Here is an 18,373-nt window from a genome sequence, read left to right on the forward strand (position 1 = left end):
CATATAACCAGTTTTTCGATTCATCAACCAAAACTATAAGTATTTATATGGTTTGAATTTTGGTTAGATTAGTCCACATATATTCCCTTGAATCCACTGTGAAAAATAGTGATTTCGTATCTTTACGAGGGATGCTTTAGAAAATCAATTTCCCCAATGAGCAGGCTTGGCAAAGTGTGCTTATAGGCACAAGATCCTTACTTCGAGTAAGGAAATGCGTTGTGGCATCATTGTTCGACCTAAGTGTCCCAAAAGGTCATGCCAACGCAAGTAAACTGCTCGAATCACCCGACTCCAGGCCTGCCACATGTGGCATGTTCCGAATTGAGAGGCAACCCATTGGCCCCAAAGCAAAGCTTCAGGCTCATTTTTGGAAGTGGTGCAAAAACAGTCCACTCTATTTTCTGCAGTGGTTTCATTCATGATCATTGTTATCTCCAATATTCTTAATGACGTCCTTCCGGAATGGGAAAGAATATAAGGTCTCTGACATGGTAATTTAGTACCATTCATACAATGAGGAGCGTGCCAATGTTCTTAATCAGGTTGGATAGACCTGAAGTCGTTGCTAGAGATGTGATTTAGGTATAAAATTAGTGTGTGTAGTATCCCATTCATCCAGACAACTAACTTTCCCACATTCGTACATAATCACCTATTTAATTGAATTTGGTCACATGTTTTAAGAAACATGATTCAATTAACTCATATACAAGGATAATATCAATAAGATTATCCATAACTAAAACAAACACCAAACATGAATCCAAGAACATAGAAAAATGTTCACAAAGTAAATGGTTTACTAAGGGGATTCAGCCAACAAGATTATCCATGTCAAAATTCTGCTTTTCCAACGATGTTCGATGGAGCAAAATTAGTTTCACATATTGACTATAAGAATGGTACTCCTCAACAACATTGGTAGAGACACGAACAGGTGCATAACCAATGATCTATTCCATCGAGACAGAAGTAGATTCTATAAGGTTAAGGTTCAGGAATACTATCTATATTCTTAAAGTTTTAGGTCTTAGGTGCCAAGGATCATGCTTCGGGCATGATGCCACACCTCGGCAGGCACTGATTCTACCATATGTTGTAAAAACAAACTCGAAATTGGATTGTGAGAGAGACAAACCCAGACTTGGGTTCGGTAGGCTCTGCCGAAGCAAAGCAAAACCATTTGGTGCATATTTGCTGAAACAGAGCATGCCCTTTAGTGTATCCCTACCAAAGCAAAACACCACCATATTGTAGGCTTTGATCGAACTGGGTTGAGCTATTCGGTAGACTCCAGATGAATTGGGTCTATACCGTTCGGTAGACTCCAGCCGAATCTAGGTTTATACCTTTCTCTCACGATTGTGGTAGTAATAAGATCCAAGAAAATTCCACTTTCTACACCGCTGCCTCAAGAGCGAGTTATAAACATGGAAGAACAAGAAAAAGTATTCTCGAGGTGAAATTCTATCAGATTTATAATCTTCAAAATCGTACTCATTCATGGACGTAATCATGGTGTGCTTCTGGCGATGTCTTTCATGATTAGACGGTCCGTAGGATTGAACCAAAGAGCCATGGAATCCTTGTTCAGGAGGTACTTCTATGAGTAATACTTCGGGCATAAGTCTTTGAATGAAGATCATGGCAGAGACTTATTTAGCTCTTCCATGCCATTATTGGCTTCAATGGTTTCTCAACTTCTTGATTGTCAAGTGGAGAGTCACGTCTTGTATCTACATAAAGTGGTTTTTGTTAGAAACGTCCAAATTAGTCAAATCAAACTTGTGAGGGTTTGACAATCCATTGGATTGGAGGGAACAAGATTGTGATTGGTGTTTATGGGAATGAGTCATCCATAAGCATCAAAGTTAGAACATTCGAGTTTTAAGACATGGTTTTCATGAAAAATTCAGGCTTTCATGGGTGTATTGTTTTATGAAAACTTCAGGTCCAAAGGCACTAAATTGAATATTTGAAACTATAGGTTCAATTTAGTTTATGAACGGTTAGTTCATGAAAGAAAGGTTCATGCAATAACACATAATACAATATGTTGATTTAAGAGTAGTGGATTTAAGTTGCTTCAGGAGCTCAAGTGTGAGCGCTTTGGGACTAAGAAAGGATGTGAACAGTTCAAAGAAGAAAATAAATTATTGAATCGTTAATGTCCAAAAGTGATTTTTGGGCCAATAATTTTGGATGTCTTGTCAGATTAATGGACTGCTGGTTACTTTTAATTAACTCAATAGATCGGGACCAAAAGGGGTCAATCGTGGAAAAAAAAACAATGACAGATGGGTCATATTAGCTTTGGTTGGTGATAGACCATATGATAATTGAATTATAACTTAATTAGCGTTTAGCAAAAAAACATCCCAAAAATATTTGGGTATGGTTAAGAAGTGGGGGATGCCAAAATATGTCATCGGGTCGAAAAAAGGGACGTAGCCCAGCATACTTAGGCTGGTTGTAGTACATGGACAAGGTTGCAGGCCTATTAGGCCTCGGGGAAGTGGTTGTATTAGGTAGCCCAGATATAGTTGCAGGGCATGGGCCATGTGTTGGGAAGAGCCCAACAACATAAAAGCTGCTGGAAGTGGGGCATAAGTTGCGGGGTGAGCAAAAGCCCAACATGCGCTAGCTTTTGGGTCAAAGGCCGCGACCATAAAGCCCAGCACCAAGGAACCTAGTCAATCAGGCTTGGTCTAGTACGTAGCAAGCCCAAACAGTGGCTGCTGATGCAAGACAAACATCGTTAGTGACGTTGGCACAAGCTACTCACTTGGTACGGCTCGGCATGGAGTGACAACATGGCTAGGACTCGCAACTAATTTTTTTCGAATTTTTTGACTCACAAACTCCACATAGCAAAAATTATGTGATGCATGAACGTGTGTCTATATATATATATACACACATTACTGCAAAAAGAACTTTGCGTGACGAAATAAGTTTGTTGCGCAAAGTACAATTTCGTTGCGCAAAGTACAATTTCGTTGCGCATAGATTTTTGTTTTTTAAGTTTTTAGTTAAATTAAATTAATTTAATATTTTGCGTGACGAAATATTTTGTCGCACAAGGTTTTTGACTTTTTGTTTTATTATTTCTCTTATATTAATTGTTGCACAATGAAATAATTGGTAGCACATGATTTTTTGAATTTTTACTTTTTTAATTTAATTTAATTATATGATTTTATTTTTTTAATTGCTTTAATTTAAATTGACATATTCAAAATAAAGTTACATATGAAAAATAGTGATCAAATTATCCAATATATATAATATATTCAAAATGTACAATAAATTAACAAAGTACAATAAAATCCTAATACAAGTCTACTATGATGGTAGTAACGGGGGATATGATTCGATAGCATCATAATCCTCAACTTTAGCCATCAAAGTGATAGGAGCATATTCATGCGACTTAAATGGCTTGTTCTCGTGCATTTACGTTATGTTTCTCTCGTTATTTTAGTCCTTTATGCTTCTTTTGTGTGTTTTCAGGTTCTAAGGGCCTAGGGAGCAAGAAAGTGCATTTTGAGGCCATTTGGAGCATTTTTGGGCATGGATTGGATAGCTTATCCATGGAGCCAAGAGGATGGACGAATTTGAAGGCCTTGTATGCACTTGAAGACACAAAACAATGGCTCTAGCCCAATCAAACACATTATGCCATACAAACCAACCTATTTTAGGCCCATTCTATGTACTTAAACCCTAGCCCTTTAAACTAATTCATTTATCACTTATCAAACCATTCACTTATCACTCACCACATATCATTCACTTATCACTTAACATATCATTCATTTATTTCACTTCCATACTCATCTTAATTCCACATGCATTCTCACACATGCACATCATTCACTCACATTTCCACCATTCATTCTTTATTCCTTTCCAAACATCTCACATGCATTTCCACCTTCCTACTTCATCATTTCACCACATTCTCCCTCTTTAACTCACATGCATTCATCATAATTCACAACACAAAACAACTTCATTGCCGTGGGTTCCCATTTCCTTTCCAAACATCTCACATGCATTTCTTCATTATTTCCTAACCCTACATGCATTATTTATTGCATCTTCACATGCATTCACACACACTTTACACATTCAAACCGTGAGCTCCCATTCCTATATGCCATTTTCAGATTTCCACCCACTAACCTAGTCATCAACACATGCACTTCCACCTTTCATCCACAATGATTCATGATTCATTCACTTTGCATCCTTTAAATCACATACTTTTCCATCATTAATTAGCCACTTGCATCTTAAACAAACAACCATATATTCCCTCCACTACTCCTATAAATACCCTTGCATGCATTCATTCAAGAACATCTCATTCACAACACAACACCCCTCAAACACTTCCATTCTTCTCTTTGCCGTGAGTCCCCTTAGAATCCAAAACCATCTTTCCATTTCCACCACTTCCCAACCCTCCAAACCACTCCTCTACCATTTCCATAATCCCCCAAACCTCACCTTAGACCTTGTGCTACAACAACGAGGAAGATAAGAGGGCCTAAACGTTCATACAATTCAAGTTTGAGTTGTTGGAATGTTTAGGTGTTTCTTTGATTTCAAAGTTTAAATTCAATTCTCTTTGTTTTGTACGTATGAGGAATGGAAGAGAAGAGTGCCTAAACGTTCATACAATTCAAGTTTGAGTTGTTGGAATGTTTAGGTGTTTCTTTAATTTCAAAGTTATGAGGAAATAAACCCCCCTTTAGCTAGGGGGTGATTCGAAATAAATGTTTATACTTGCATTTTGATTTGATTACCTTTCGTTGGAATTTCATAAGTTTTGAATTCAATTTGTTTAACCGTTTGATTGATAACTTATTTATGAATGTTTATTAAGAATGCGCGCTTAATTTTCATGCATAAATATGACGCTAGAATATAAGTGAATTTCACCTAATCGTTATGAACTTATATTCACAAGTAGTGGAGGTTGCTTATAAACAATCGCGTTAAACGAATTCTTGGCATAAGTTTCATGCGTATTCCATAGTAACGAATGCCTCGTCAACACTTATAGTTTTCATAATGCTTAATGATCTTTGATTGTATCTTTATTGTGCTTTTCACGTAAAGGACTTTTGGAGAATGTGGTGAATTGCGTTGCGCTAACCCATCCAATTCATTAACTTAAGGAGAACTTGACGGTTAATTTAAGCGGACCTAATTAACCCGGGGCGTTGAGTTTCATAATTTATCGAAAGACCAACTGAGAATCAATCTTGTATGCAAGTGTAACATGTATGGAGATGAACCCCTTAGCTAGCATTCATCCATAAATTTCATATTTACATTCTGTCTAGTTTATTAACTTGTTTCGTTATTTCAATTTTCGTAAAAACCTCAATCCCCCTTTTGCTTTAATGTTCATTTTAGTTAGAATTCAATTTAGTTTGTGTTTTTAAAGCATTTTGAGTTTTTGGTTTGTCTTAGTGTTTTAAACTTTAATTTTGCATTCTTTGAGTCTAGTTTAGTGTTTTAAACTTTATTTTACATTTTTGAGTCAGTTTCCAAGAGATTTGCAATCCCTCCTAATCCCCGGTCCAGAACGATCCCTACTTATACTCATACTACAATTGTCAAAAAGAGGGTTTAATTTGTGCGCATATAATTCTCGCATCAAATTTTGGCGCCGTTGCCGGGGATTAGCAACTTTGCTAATCCCTTAGTTCTTTTCTTTTTTTTTTGGTTTAGTTGTTTTCGTTTTAGTTTCTAACTTAGTGTTGTTTTCTTTGTTTGTTGTTACTTTTGATTTTTGATTTAGTTCTCTTTCTTTTTAGGTACTAGAGAAGTAAGATATGGATTTTGCTAGCATTCAAGCTCAATTGGCAAATCTTACTTCTAAATTGTCGCCGTATGCCGAAAGGACCACAATGCAGAGTGTCCCTACATTTGGTGCTTCGTATAGGCAAGGATTTCAAGCCAATCAATGTCCACAAAGAGATTGGAGGGATCATTCAAACTCTATATGGTGGGAAGATCAACAAGTTCAACGTGAAGCATATTGGCAACCATATGAGGAGTTCTATTCAAGACCTATGCAGCCACCACAACTTCATATGCAATATGCTCAATTAAATTCAAGTTCGCCAATAGATTATATTCAAATTCTTAATGAAATAAATTCTTTGGCGCAGGGGTCACAAAATCAAGCCAAGGAGGCTCAACAAGAAGCATATTGGCAACCATATGAGGAGTTCAATACAACACCTATCCAGCCACCACAACCTCCCCCACAACAATTCCAATCAAGTTCAAGTATGTCCATGGATAATGATAAAAATTTTCAATTACTAACCTCTTTGACGCAGGACGAACAAAATCAAGACAAGAAGTTGGGTAAATTGGACGAGCAATTTGGGCAGATTATGGAGTTCATGAAACAAATTCAAGAGCAAAGTGAACTTTCCAACTCAACTATTGAAAACTCGAAGGAAGATTTTGAAATCCATAATGCTATCACTTTGGGAAGTGCTATGGAGGTTGGAGCTGACCTAAAAATGTCCAAACATAGCCTAGAAGTGGATGAAGAGCTGCTAATTGAGGAGGAGGAAGAAGACATGCACACGGCAAGGGTAGAACAACCCTTGCCGCAGCCCCCTAAGCCCTCTAAACCACCCACCACCAGTAAGGACGTCCCAATTTCATGTTATTCTGATGTTATTCCACCCAATGTCCCTTTTCCTAGCAGGTTTTTGATTCCCAACCAAGAAGAGAGTAAAAAGGACATCGTGGAAGCCTTCCCAAAGGTGCAAAATGCTATTCAAATTCTTGGTGCAACACAGCAAGTTTTAGATGGTGTTGAATTCTTCAAAGGACTTTGTACACCAAGAAGAATGATTCAAGAGAAGGTAGTGGCTGGAGAAGATGTAGAAGGCATCAAAGAGGACAAATTTGAAACCACAATTCCCAAGGAAGTTGGATTTTATGACACGGGACAAGTCATAACTTTCGAAGGGGTGTTTATTCTGGAGTTCATTTTGGAGCACACAGGTAAGCCGCATCCCCGAATTTCAATTTTTTTTTGTACTAACATGTGGTTAATGATTCAGGCACCCAATCTGGAATTTAAACTATTACCGGATCATTTCAAGTATCACCGCCCATTCAAAGATAAATTCCATGCCGTTTGATTTTATTTATGTTAAAAAAAAAAAAAAAAAAAAAAAAATTGAAAGAAAGATACTAAACATGGAGAAAGGTGGAGCTTCACAAAGGTTGTTTACGTGAAGCCCCACTACGAGGCGCAGAAGCGGAAGGCGCAGAAGCGGGAGGCATAGAAGCGGGAGGCATCGGAGCGGAAGCCATCGGAGCGGGAGGCATCGGAGCTAGAGCATTCCAGGCCTCAATACTTGGCCAAGCGCTGGATGACCCAGGAAAAAGGTGCCTCTGGAGATAAGACGCAAGCCTTTGACGGTCACTGTGAATTCGACCCTCAGATTCCTGCAGCTCATCAAGCTTCCTCTTCATCCCCGACGAATAGTTATTTGCAAGCACATGCAAACTTCTATTCTCGTACTTAAGCTGCTGGATCTCTTGCTTAAGTCTTTCCACCTCTGCCATCAACGATTCCACCTGACGGGAGCGGGCAAGCAGGCGTAGGCCCATGTTGGACACAGAGCTCGCACACTGAACACTAAGTGCGAGGGACTCTTGAACGGCCAACTCATCGGACCGTCCTGACAGCAGCCTACTATCTTTTGGAGTGAGGAGATTCTTAGCTACTATTGTAGCTGTTGTGGCGTCCTGCATCACAGAGTCTTCACCTGAAAGAGGACCGTTAGAAGATAAAAAAGAAGGGCGCCATACGTTACCTTGACGCGGCGCGCCCGTATCACTGCTAAGGCTCAATTCCAAGCTAAGGTTCGATGAGTTTGCCATTTTTTTTAAAGGTGTTCAAAGATAGGGGTTGATGGAGTAAATTTTCAAAGGGTCGGAGTCGATTTTCAAGAATGGGAGTTCTTCAGAGTGTGTTTGTTGTGGTGATCGATAGCTCTATAAGAAGCCAAGGCGACGCGTCCACCAATTCAAAAAGCCGGAATTTCCGGCGTAATCAAGGCGACGCGTTCTGACAAAGCTGAAAGCACGTGGAGGCCATCATCGCAACTACACATCTTTAGCCGACAAACGCAAAGTCCGGCGACGCTTTCTCTGCTTTTCAGAAAACACGTGCAGCTTTGTCAAAAGGAGCCGCATCTGCACTACCACGTGTCATTCAGAAAGCGAAGGGGCGTCGTTCAGAAATCGAAGGGGCGCCTGCTCAGAAATCGAAGAGGCGTATTCAAAGATCGAAGAGGCGCCACTATTTCAAAAAGCCGGAATTGCGGGATCAAAACGTTTGTCGACAAGGGTAAAAAGTACCACCACTTGATATTATCTCTATATATGTCGACCTTCGTCTTTTATGGCAGGGCAAACCTAAAGAAAATGCCCAACTCTCCCTCACCTCTGAGGGCGCACTCCCAGCAAAGCCTTTCAAAATACTCAATTCTTTCTTCTTCCCCAAAGATGATACCAGATGCCTGGAGTACATATGACCCAGGAGGAAACGGCGGATTGAAGCATGTGCTGATTCATCCACCGCTTCTTCAAAGCAAAGGTATCTCATATCATCAAGGTCAAAAGCAAAAGTATCTCATATCATGCTCTTTCCCTGTCTTTTTCTTTGTCCTTGTTCTTACTCGCATGGCAAAGTAAAAGAAGCAATCAGCCGGCACTTGGAGTCAATCTTCCGATCTGGAGCCAACTGCCTGGAATATATTCCTGATTGCTTACCTAGCGTTGCTCTCGAGTAGTCATCTTCAACGGTTGATACACTTCCGGAGAAGGGACCACTTCTGCAAAGGGGAGCGAGTAAGGCAAGTGAAAATGATACATTGAAGCATGTGGAGACAAACATAGGCTGAGTTATCCTCCAACCCTTTTCAATACGAATTGGAAAGATTGAACAAAGAAACAGACCAAAAGGGTAAGCTCAGACCTTCGGGGGAGACCAAAAGAACCATCCTGCTGCCCAGTTCAAGAAGTAGCACAAAGGAAAATCAACAATGGGCAGAAACCAGTTCAAGAGTAAGCCTGTGGAATCATCAAGATCAAGCCTCAATGCAATCAACAAAGAGAAGAGGGAATTTACACTCCATAACCAGATTTGCGTCCCTAAACTCTTCTCTTTGTTAATTACATTCTGCCATGTTTAGTATGTTTAGTTGTTGTTTGTGTGATTACTTATGTTTTGTGTGAATCTATGCTTAAAACATTGAGGACAATGTTTGATTTAAATGTGGGGGGGTAACTAATGTTGTTAATGCAAATTCGTGGGATTTTATCACCCATAACTTCAAATGTTGTTCCTTGCTGTTTTAAGGTGTTTTTAAGTTGTTTTAGAGTGTTTTAGTATGTTTTGTTTTTATAACTCCGAAAATCACATAAAAATTTGAAAAACATGTTTTAAAAAGCCTAAAAAGAGTGTTTTGAGTCGTTTTTGTGTGTTTGTGTCTTAGGGTACCTTCCAACACAATGATAAGGATTTGGTTTGTAATTGCATGACGGTTAAAAAGAGTTATAAACATAGAGAAAAGTTTGATTTACTCTTGGTATATGCTTGGATATGGTTATAATGTATGACTTCACATGCAATCATAAAAGAAAAATTCGTTTTTGTAACATGCTTGAAGGAAGGAACTCAAACAAACGCTACATCCCTGTGAGACTCGAGCCATTACTTTCTTTGGAGAGTTATTTTCTGTGATTCTTTGTTTTCTAAAGTTGTTGTATGATCTCATTATTCCTTGCTTGGTTGCTACTTAGAATGCAATTGTATCATGATAGAACTAAATGCTAGAACTTATATCCGTTTCATTCAAAGCATGACATTGAGTTGCATAACATATATCAAGATGAAGTTGTGTAGTTGCCACCATAGCCAAATAGCCTTACTTCCCATATTTCGTATATATTAGTTTTAACCTCGTTGAGCCTCGTTTAGCCTATTTTCTTTGCTAACCGCATCACCCCTTACCTAGCCTAGAGTAGGACTTTCCTATACCCTTGTTCTTGAAAGATAGTGAGCATGACTTAATTGAATTCCTTTTGAGTTACATTATGAAAGAAAATAAGTGTGGGGGAGAGAATGTTTAAGTGTTTATGTTTTGAGATTCAAAAGAAAAGAAAAAGAAAAGAAAAAAAAAAAAAAAAAAAAAAAAAAAAAAAAAAGAGAAAAGAAAGAAAGAAAGAAAAAAGAGCTTGAGAAAAAAATGAAAGAATAAGTGATTGAAGAAAGGTTCCAAAACACCAATTCTGGGCGTAAATTGTCTAAATTCTCCCTTTTTGTTCAAAAGTTGAGTTTTCATTCAAAAGTGAATTCTAAGTTGATTCAAATGCTTTGCTCACTATTTCTTTAAGAACCTTTGTTTTCCATATCCCTTCTTTATCCACATACCCCAAGCCCCGTTACAACCCTTGACTTCTATCTTGAGTGTTGTGTATTTCAATTTGTGGAGTTTGAACTTGGTATGAGCTTATGGTGTCACTGGTTCTCGCGTCTAAGTAGTAGCATTCCATTCATGAGATCATATCTAAACTTGATTATTAACTCCAGAATTTGCGTTCTTTGTGATACATATATGTGAGTGTCGTTTTCATGTTTACATCAATCTTCTCACATATGACTAGATTAGGGTGTGTAGTTAGAAAATCTGAGTAAAAATTGAGTGCATATCTTGAAAGGAATTGAGCAAATTCTCTAAGGCATGTTACTACATTCAAAACATGGTTTTAAATGCTTAATTGTGAACTAGTATATGGTGACTATGATTAAGAATGTACTTAAATGTGAAGATGACTAAAATCTGTGAGAATGATGATTTTTAACTTGTCATGTGCATTGGAAATCCCTAAGACGGTTGTTGGAAGGTTTAGGTTGTGTTTTACGTGTTTAGTGTCGTTTTGTTTATTTGTTTTTATTCTGTTTTGCTCGAGGACTAGCAAAAGCTAAGTGTGGGGGTATTTGATAGGAGCATATTCATGCGACTTAAATGGCTTGTTCTCGTGCATTTACGTTATGTTTCTCTCGTTATTTTAGTCCTTTATGCTTCTTTTGTGTGTTTTCAGGTTCTAAGGGCCTAGGGAGCAAGAAAGTGCATTTTGAGGCCATTTGGAGCATTTTTGGGCATGGATTGGATAGCTTATCCATGGAGCCAAGAGGATGGACGAATTTGAAGGCCTTGTATGCACTTGAAGACACAAAACAATGGCTCTAGCCCAATCAAACACATTATGCCATACAAACCAACCTATTTTAGGCCCATTCTATGTACTTAAACCCTAGCCCTTTAAACTAATTCATTTATCACTTATCAAACCATTCACTTATCACTCACCACATATCATTCACTTATCACTTAACATATCATTCATTTATTTCACTTCCATACTCATCTTAATTCCACATGCATTCTCACACATGCACATCATTCACTCACATTTCCACCATTCATTCTTTATTCCTTTCCAAACATCTCACATGCATTTCCACCTTCCTACTTCATCATTTCACCACATTCTCCTTCTTTAACTCACATGCATTCATCATAATTCACAACACAAAACAACTTCATTGCCGTGGGTTCCCATTTCCTTTCCAAACATCTCACATGCATTTCTTCATTATTTCCTAACCCTACATGCATTATTTATTGCATCTTCACATGCATTCACACACACTTTACACATTCAAACCGTGAGCTCCCATTCCTATATGCCATTTTCAGATTTCCACCCACTAACCTAGTCATCAACACATGCACTTCCACCTTTCATCCACAATGATTCATGATTCATTCACTTTGCATCCTTTAAATCACATACTTTTCCATCATTAATTAGCCACTTGCATCTTAAACAAACAACCATATATTCCCTCCACTACTCCTATAAATACCCTTGCATTCATTCATTCAAGAACATCTCATTCACAACACAACACCCCTCAAACACTTCCATTCTTCTCTTTGCCGTGAGTCCCCTTAGAATCCAAAACCATCTTTCCATTTCCACCACTTCCCAACCCTCCAAACCACTCCTCTACCATTTCCATAATCCCCCAAACCTCACCTTAGACCTTGTGCTACAACAACGAGGAAGATAAGAGGGCCTAAACGTTCATACAATTCAAGTTTGAGTTGTTGGAATGTTTAGGTGTTTCTTTGATTTCAAAGTTTAAATTCAATTCTCTTTGTTTTGTACGTATGAGGAATGGAAGAGAAGAGTGCCTAAACGTTCATACAATTCAAGTTTGAGTTGTTGGAATGTTTAGGTGTTTCTTTAATTTCAAAGTTATGAGGAAATAAACCCCCCTTTAGCTAGGGGGTGATTCGAAATAAATGTTTATACTTGCATTTTGATTTGATTACCTTTCGTTGGAATTTCATAAGTTTTGAATTCAATTTGTTTAACCGTTTGATTGATAACTTATTTATGAATGTTTATTAAGAATGCGCGCTTAATTTTCATGCATAAATATGACGCTAGAATATAAGTGAATTTCACCTAATCGTTATGAACTTATATTCACAAGTAGTGGAGGTTGCTTATAAACAATCGCGTTAAACGAATTCTTGGCATAAGTTTCATGCGTATTCCATAGTAACGAATGCCTCGTCAACACTTATAGTTTTCATAATGCTTAATGATCTTTGATTGTATCTTTATTGTGCTTTTCACGTAAAGGACTTTTGGAGAATGTGGTGAATTGCGTTGCGCTAACCCATCCAATTCATTAACTTAAGGAGAACTTGACGGTTAATTTAAGCGGACCTAATTAACCCGGGGCGTTGAGTTTCATAATTTATCGAAAGACCAACTGAGAATCAATCTTGTATGCAAGTGTAACATGTATGGAGATGAACCCCTTAGCTAGCATTCATCCATAAATTTCATATTTACATTCTGTCTAGTTTATTAACTTGTTTCGTTATTTCAATTTTCGTAAAAACCTCAATCCCCCTTTTGCTTTAATGTTCATTTTAGTTAGAATTCAATTTAGTTTGTGTTTTTAAAGCATTTTGAGTTTTTGGTTTGTCTTAGTGTTTTAAACTTTAATTTTGCATTCTTTGAGTCTAGTTTAGTGTTTTAAACTTTATTTTACATTTTTGAGTCAGTTTCCAAGAGATTTGCAATCCCTCCTAATCCCCGGTCCAGAACGATCCCTACTTATACTCATACTACAATTGTCAAAAAGAGGGTTTAATTTGTGCGCATATAATTCTCGCATCAAATTTTGGCGCCGTTGCCGGGGATTAGCAACTTTGCTAATCCCTTAGTTCTTTTCTTTTTTTTTTGGTTTAGTTGTTTTCGTTTTAGTTTCTAACTTAGTGTTGTTTTCTTTGTTTGTTGTTACTTTTGATTTTTGATTTAGTTCTCTTTCTTTTTAGGTACTAGAGAAGTAAGATATGGATTTTGCTAGCATTCAAGCTCAATTGGCAAATCTTACTTCTAAATTGTCGCCGTATGCCGAAAGGACCACAATGCAGAGTGTCCCTACATTTGGTGCTTCGTATAGGCAAGGATTTCAAGCCAATCAATGTCCACAAAGAGATTGGAGGGATCATTCAAACTCTATATGGTGGGAAGATCAACAAGTTCAACGTGAAGCATATTGGCAACCATATGAGGAGTTCTATTCAAGACCTATGCAGCCACCACAACTTCATATGCAATATGCTCAATTAAATTCAAGTTCGCCAATAGATTATATTCAAATTCTTAATGAAATAAATTCTTTGGCGCAGGGGTCACAAAATCAAGCCAAGGAGGCTCAACAAGAAGCATATTGGCAACCATATGAGGAGTTCAATACAACACCTATCCAGCCACCACAACCTCCCCCACAACAATTCCAATCAAGTTCAAGTATGTCCATGGATAATGATAAAAAATTTCAATTACTAACCTCTTTGACGCAGGACGAACAAAATCAAGACAAGAAGTTGGGTAAATTGGACGAGCAATTTGGGCAGATTATGGAGTTCATGAAACAAATTCAAGAGCAAAGTGAACTTTCCAACTCAACTATTGAAAACTCGAAGGAAGATTTTGAAATCCATAATGCTATCACTTTGGGAAGTGCTATGGAGGTTGGAGCTGACCTAAAAATGTCCAAACATAGCCTAGAAGTGGATGAAGAGCTGCTAATTGAGGAGGAGGAAGAAGACATGCACACGGCAAGGGTAGAACAACCCTTGCCGCAGCCCCCTAAGCCCTCTAAACCACCCACCACCAGTAAGGACGTCCCAATTTCATGTTATTCTGATGTTATTCCACCCAATGTCCCTTTTCCTAGCAGGTTTTTGATTCCCAACCAAGAAGAGAGTAAAAAGGACATCGTGGAAGCCTTCCCAAAGGTGCAAAATGCTATTCAAATTCTTGGTGCAACACAGCAAGTTTTAGATGGTGTTGAATTCTTCAAAGGACTTTGTACACCAAGAAGAATGATTCAAGAGAAGGTAGTGGCTGGAGAAGATGTAGAAGGCATCAAAGAGGACAAATTTGAAACCACAATTCCCAAGGAAGTTGGATTTTATGACACGGGACAAGTCATAACTTTCGAAGGGGTGTTTATTCTGGAGTTCATTTTGGAGCACACAGGTAAGCCGCATCCCCGAATTTCAATTTTTTTTTGTACTAACATGTGGTTAATGATTCAGGCACCCAATCTGGAATTTAAACTATTACCGGATCATTTCAAGTATCACCGCCCATTCAAAGATAAATTCCATGCCGTTTGATTTTATTTATGTTAAAAAAAAAAAAAAAAAAAAAAAAATTGAAAGAAAGATACTAAACATGGAGAAAGGTGGAGCTTCACAAAGGTTGTTTACGTGAAGCCCCACTACGAGGCGCAGAAGCGGAAGGCGCAGAAGCGGGAGGCATAGAAGCGGGAGGCATCGGAGCGGAAGCCATCGGAGCGGGAGGCATCGGAGCTAGAGCATTCCAGGCCTCAATACTTGGCCAAGCGCTGGATGACCCAGGAAAAAGGTGCCTCTGGAGATAAGACGCAAGCCTTTGACGGTCACTGTGAATTCGACCCTCAGATTCCTGCAGCTCATCAAGCTTCCTCTTCATCCCCGACGAATAGTTATTTGCAAGCACATGCAAACTTCTATTCTCGTACTTAAGCTGCTGGATCTCTTGCTTAAGTCTTTCCACCTCTGCCATCAACGATTCCACCTGACGGGAGCGGGCAAGCAGGCGTAGGCCCATGTTGGACACAGAGCTCGCACACTGAACACTAAGTGCGAGGGACTCTTGAACGGCCAACTCATCGGACCGTCCTGACAGCAGCCTACTATCTTTTGGAGTGAGGAGATTCTTAGCTACTATTGTAGCTGTTGTGGCGTCCTGCATCACAGAGTCTTCACCTGAAAGAGGACCGTTAGAAGATAAAAAAGAAGGGCGCCATACGTTACCTTGACGCGGCGCGCCCGTATCACTGCTAAGGCTCAATTCCAAGCTAAGGTTCGATGAGTTTGCCATTTTTTTTAAAGGTGTTCAAAGATAGGGGTTGATGGAGTAAATTTTCAAAGGGTCGGAGTCGATTTTCAAGAATGGGAGTTCTTCAGAGTGTGTTTGTTGTGGTGATCGATAGCTCTATAAGAAGCCAAGGCGACGCGTCCACCAATTCAAAAAGCCGGAATTTCCGGCGTAATCAAGGCGACGCGTTCTGACAAAGCTGAAAGCACGTGGAGGCCATCATCGCAACTACACATCTTTAGCCGACAAACGCAAAGTCCGGCGACGCTTTCTCTGCTTTTCAGAAAACACGTGCAGCTTTGTCAAAAGGAGCCGCATCTGCACTACCACGTGTCATTCAGAAAGCGAAGGGGCGTCGTTCAGAAATCGAAGGGGCGCCTGCTCAGAAATCGAAGAGGCGTATTCAAAGATCGAAGAGGCGCCACTATTTCAAAAAGCCGGAATTGCGGGATCAAAACGTTTGTCGACAAGGGTAAAAAGTACCACCACTTGATATTATCTCTATATATGTCGACCTTCGTCTTTTATGGCAGGGCAAACCTAAAGAAAATGCCCAACTCTCCCTCACCTCTGAGGGCGCACTCCCAGCAAAGCCTTTCAAAATACTCAATTCTTTCTTCTTCCCCAAAGATGATACCAGATGCCTGGAGTACATATGACCCAGGAGGAAACGGCGGATTGAAGCATGTGCTGATTCATCCACCGCTTCTTCAAAGCAAAGGTATCTCATATCATCAAGGTCAAAAGCAAAAGTATCTCATATCATGCTCTTTCCCTGTCTTTTTCTTTGTCCTTGTTCTTACTCGCATGGCAAAGTAAAAGAAGCAATCAGCCGGCACTTGGAGTCAATCTTCCGATCTGGAGCCAACTGCCTGGAATATATTCCTGATTGCTTACCTAGCGTTGCTCTCGAGTAGTCATCTTCAACGGTTGATACACTTCCGGAGAAGGGACCACTTCTGCAAAGGGGAGCGAGTAAGGCAAGTGAAAATGATACATTGAAGCATGTGGAGACAAACATAGGCTGAGTTATCCTCCAACCCTTTTCAATACGAATTGGAAAGATTGAACAAAGAAACAGACCAAAAGGGTAAGCTCAGACCTTCGGGGGAGACCAAAAGAACCATCCTGCTGCCCAGTTCAAGAAGTAGCACAAAGGAAAATCAACAATGGGCAGAAACCAGTTCAAGAGTAAGCCTGTGGAATCATCAAGATCAAGCCTCAATGCAATCAACAAAGAGAAGAGGGAATTTACACTCCATAACCAGATTTGCGTCCCTAAACTCTTCTCTTTGTTAATTACATTCTGCCATGTTTAGTATGTTTAGTTGTTGTTTGTGTGATTACTTATGTTTTGTGTGAATCTATGCTTAAAACATTGAGGACAATGTTTGATTTAAATGTGGGGGGGTAACTAATGTTGTTAATGCAAATTCGTGGGATTTTATCACCCATAACTTCAAATGTTGTTCCTTGCTGTTTTAAGGTGTTTTTAAGTTGTTTTAGAGTGTTTTAGTATGTTTTGTTTTTATAACTCCGAAAATCACATAAAAATTTGAAAAACATGTTTTAAAAAGCCTAAAAAGAGTGTTTTGAGTCGTTTTTGTGTGTTTGTGTCTTAGGGTACCTTCCAACACAATGATAAGGATTTGGTTTGTAATTGCATGACGGTTAAAAAGAGTTATAAACATAGAGAAAAGTTTGATTTACTCTTGGTATATGCTTGGATATGGTTATAATGTATGACTTCACATGCAATCATAAAAGAAAAATTCGTTTTTGTAACATGCTTGAAGGAAGGAACTCAAACAAACGCTACATCCCTGTGAGACTCGAGCCATTACTTTCTTTGGAGAGTTATTTTCTGTGATTCTTTGTTTTCTAAAGTTGTTGTATGATCTCATTATTCCTTGCTTGGTTGCTACTTAGAATGCAATTGTATCATGATAGAACTAAATGCTAGAACTTATATCCGTTTCATTCAAAGCATGACATTGAGTTGCATAACATATATCAAGATGAAGTTGTGTAGTTGCCACCATAGCCAAATAGCCTTACTTCCCATATTTCGTATATATTAGTTTTAACCTCGTTGAGCCTCGTTTAGCCTATTTTCTTTGCTAACCGCATCACCCCTTACCTAGCCTAGAGTAGGACTTTCCTATACCCTTGTTCTTGAAAGATAGTGAGCATGACTTAATTGAATTCCTTTTGAGTTACATTATGAAAGAAAATAAGTGTGGGGGAGAGAATGTTTAAGTGTTTATGTTTTGAGATTCAAAAGAAAAGAAAAAGAAAAGAAAAAAAAAAAAAAAAAAAAAAAAAAAAAAGAGAAAAGAAAGAAAGAAAGAAAAAAGAGCTTGAGAAAAAAATGAAAGAATAAGTGATTGAAGAAAGGTTCCAAAACACCAATTCTGGGCGTAAATTGTCTAAATTCTCCCTTTTTGTTCAAAAGTTGAGTTTTCATTCAAAAGTGAATTCTAAGTTGATTCAAATGCTTTGCTCACTATTTCTTTAAGAACCTTTGTTTTCCATATCCCTTCTTTATCCACATACCCCAAGCCCCGTTACAACCCTTGACTTCTATCTTGAGTGTTGTGTATTTCAATTTGTGGAGTTTGAACTTGGTATGAGCTTATGGTGTCACTGGTTCTCGCGTCTAAGTAGTAGCATTCCATTCATGAGATCATATCTAAACTTGATTATTAACTCCAGAATTTGCGTTCTTTGTGACACATATATGTGAGTGTCGTTTTCATGTTTACATCAATCTTCTCACATATGACTA

Source organism: Pyrus communis, chromosome 15, assembly GCF_041283825.1.
Source record: "Pyrus communis isolate YQ-2024b chromosome 15, ASM4128382v1, whole genome shotgun sequence".
Taxonomy (NCBI): Eukaryota; Viridiplantae; Streptophyta; class Magnoliopsida; order Rosales; family Rosaceae; genus Pyrus; species Pyrus communis.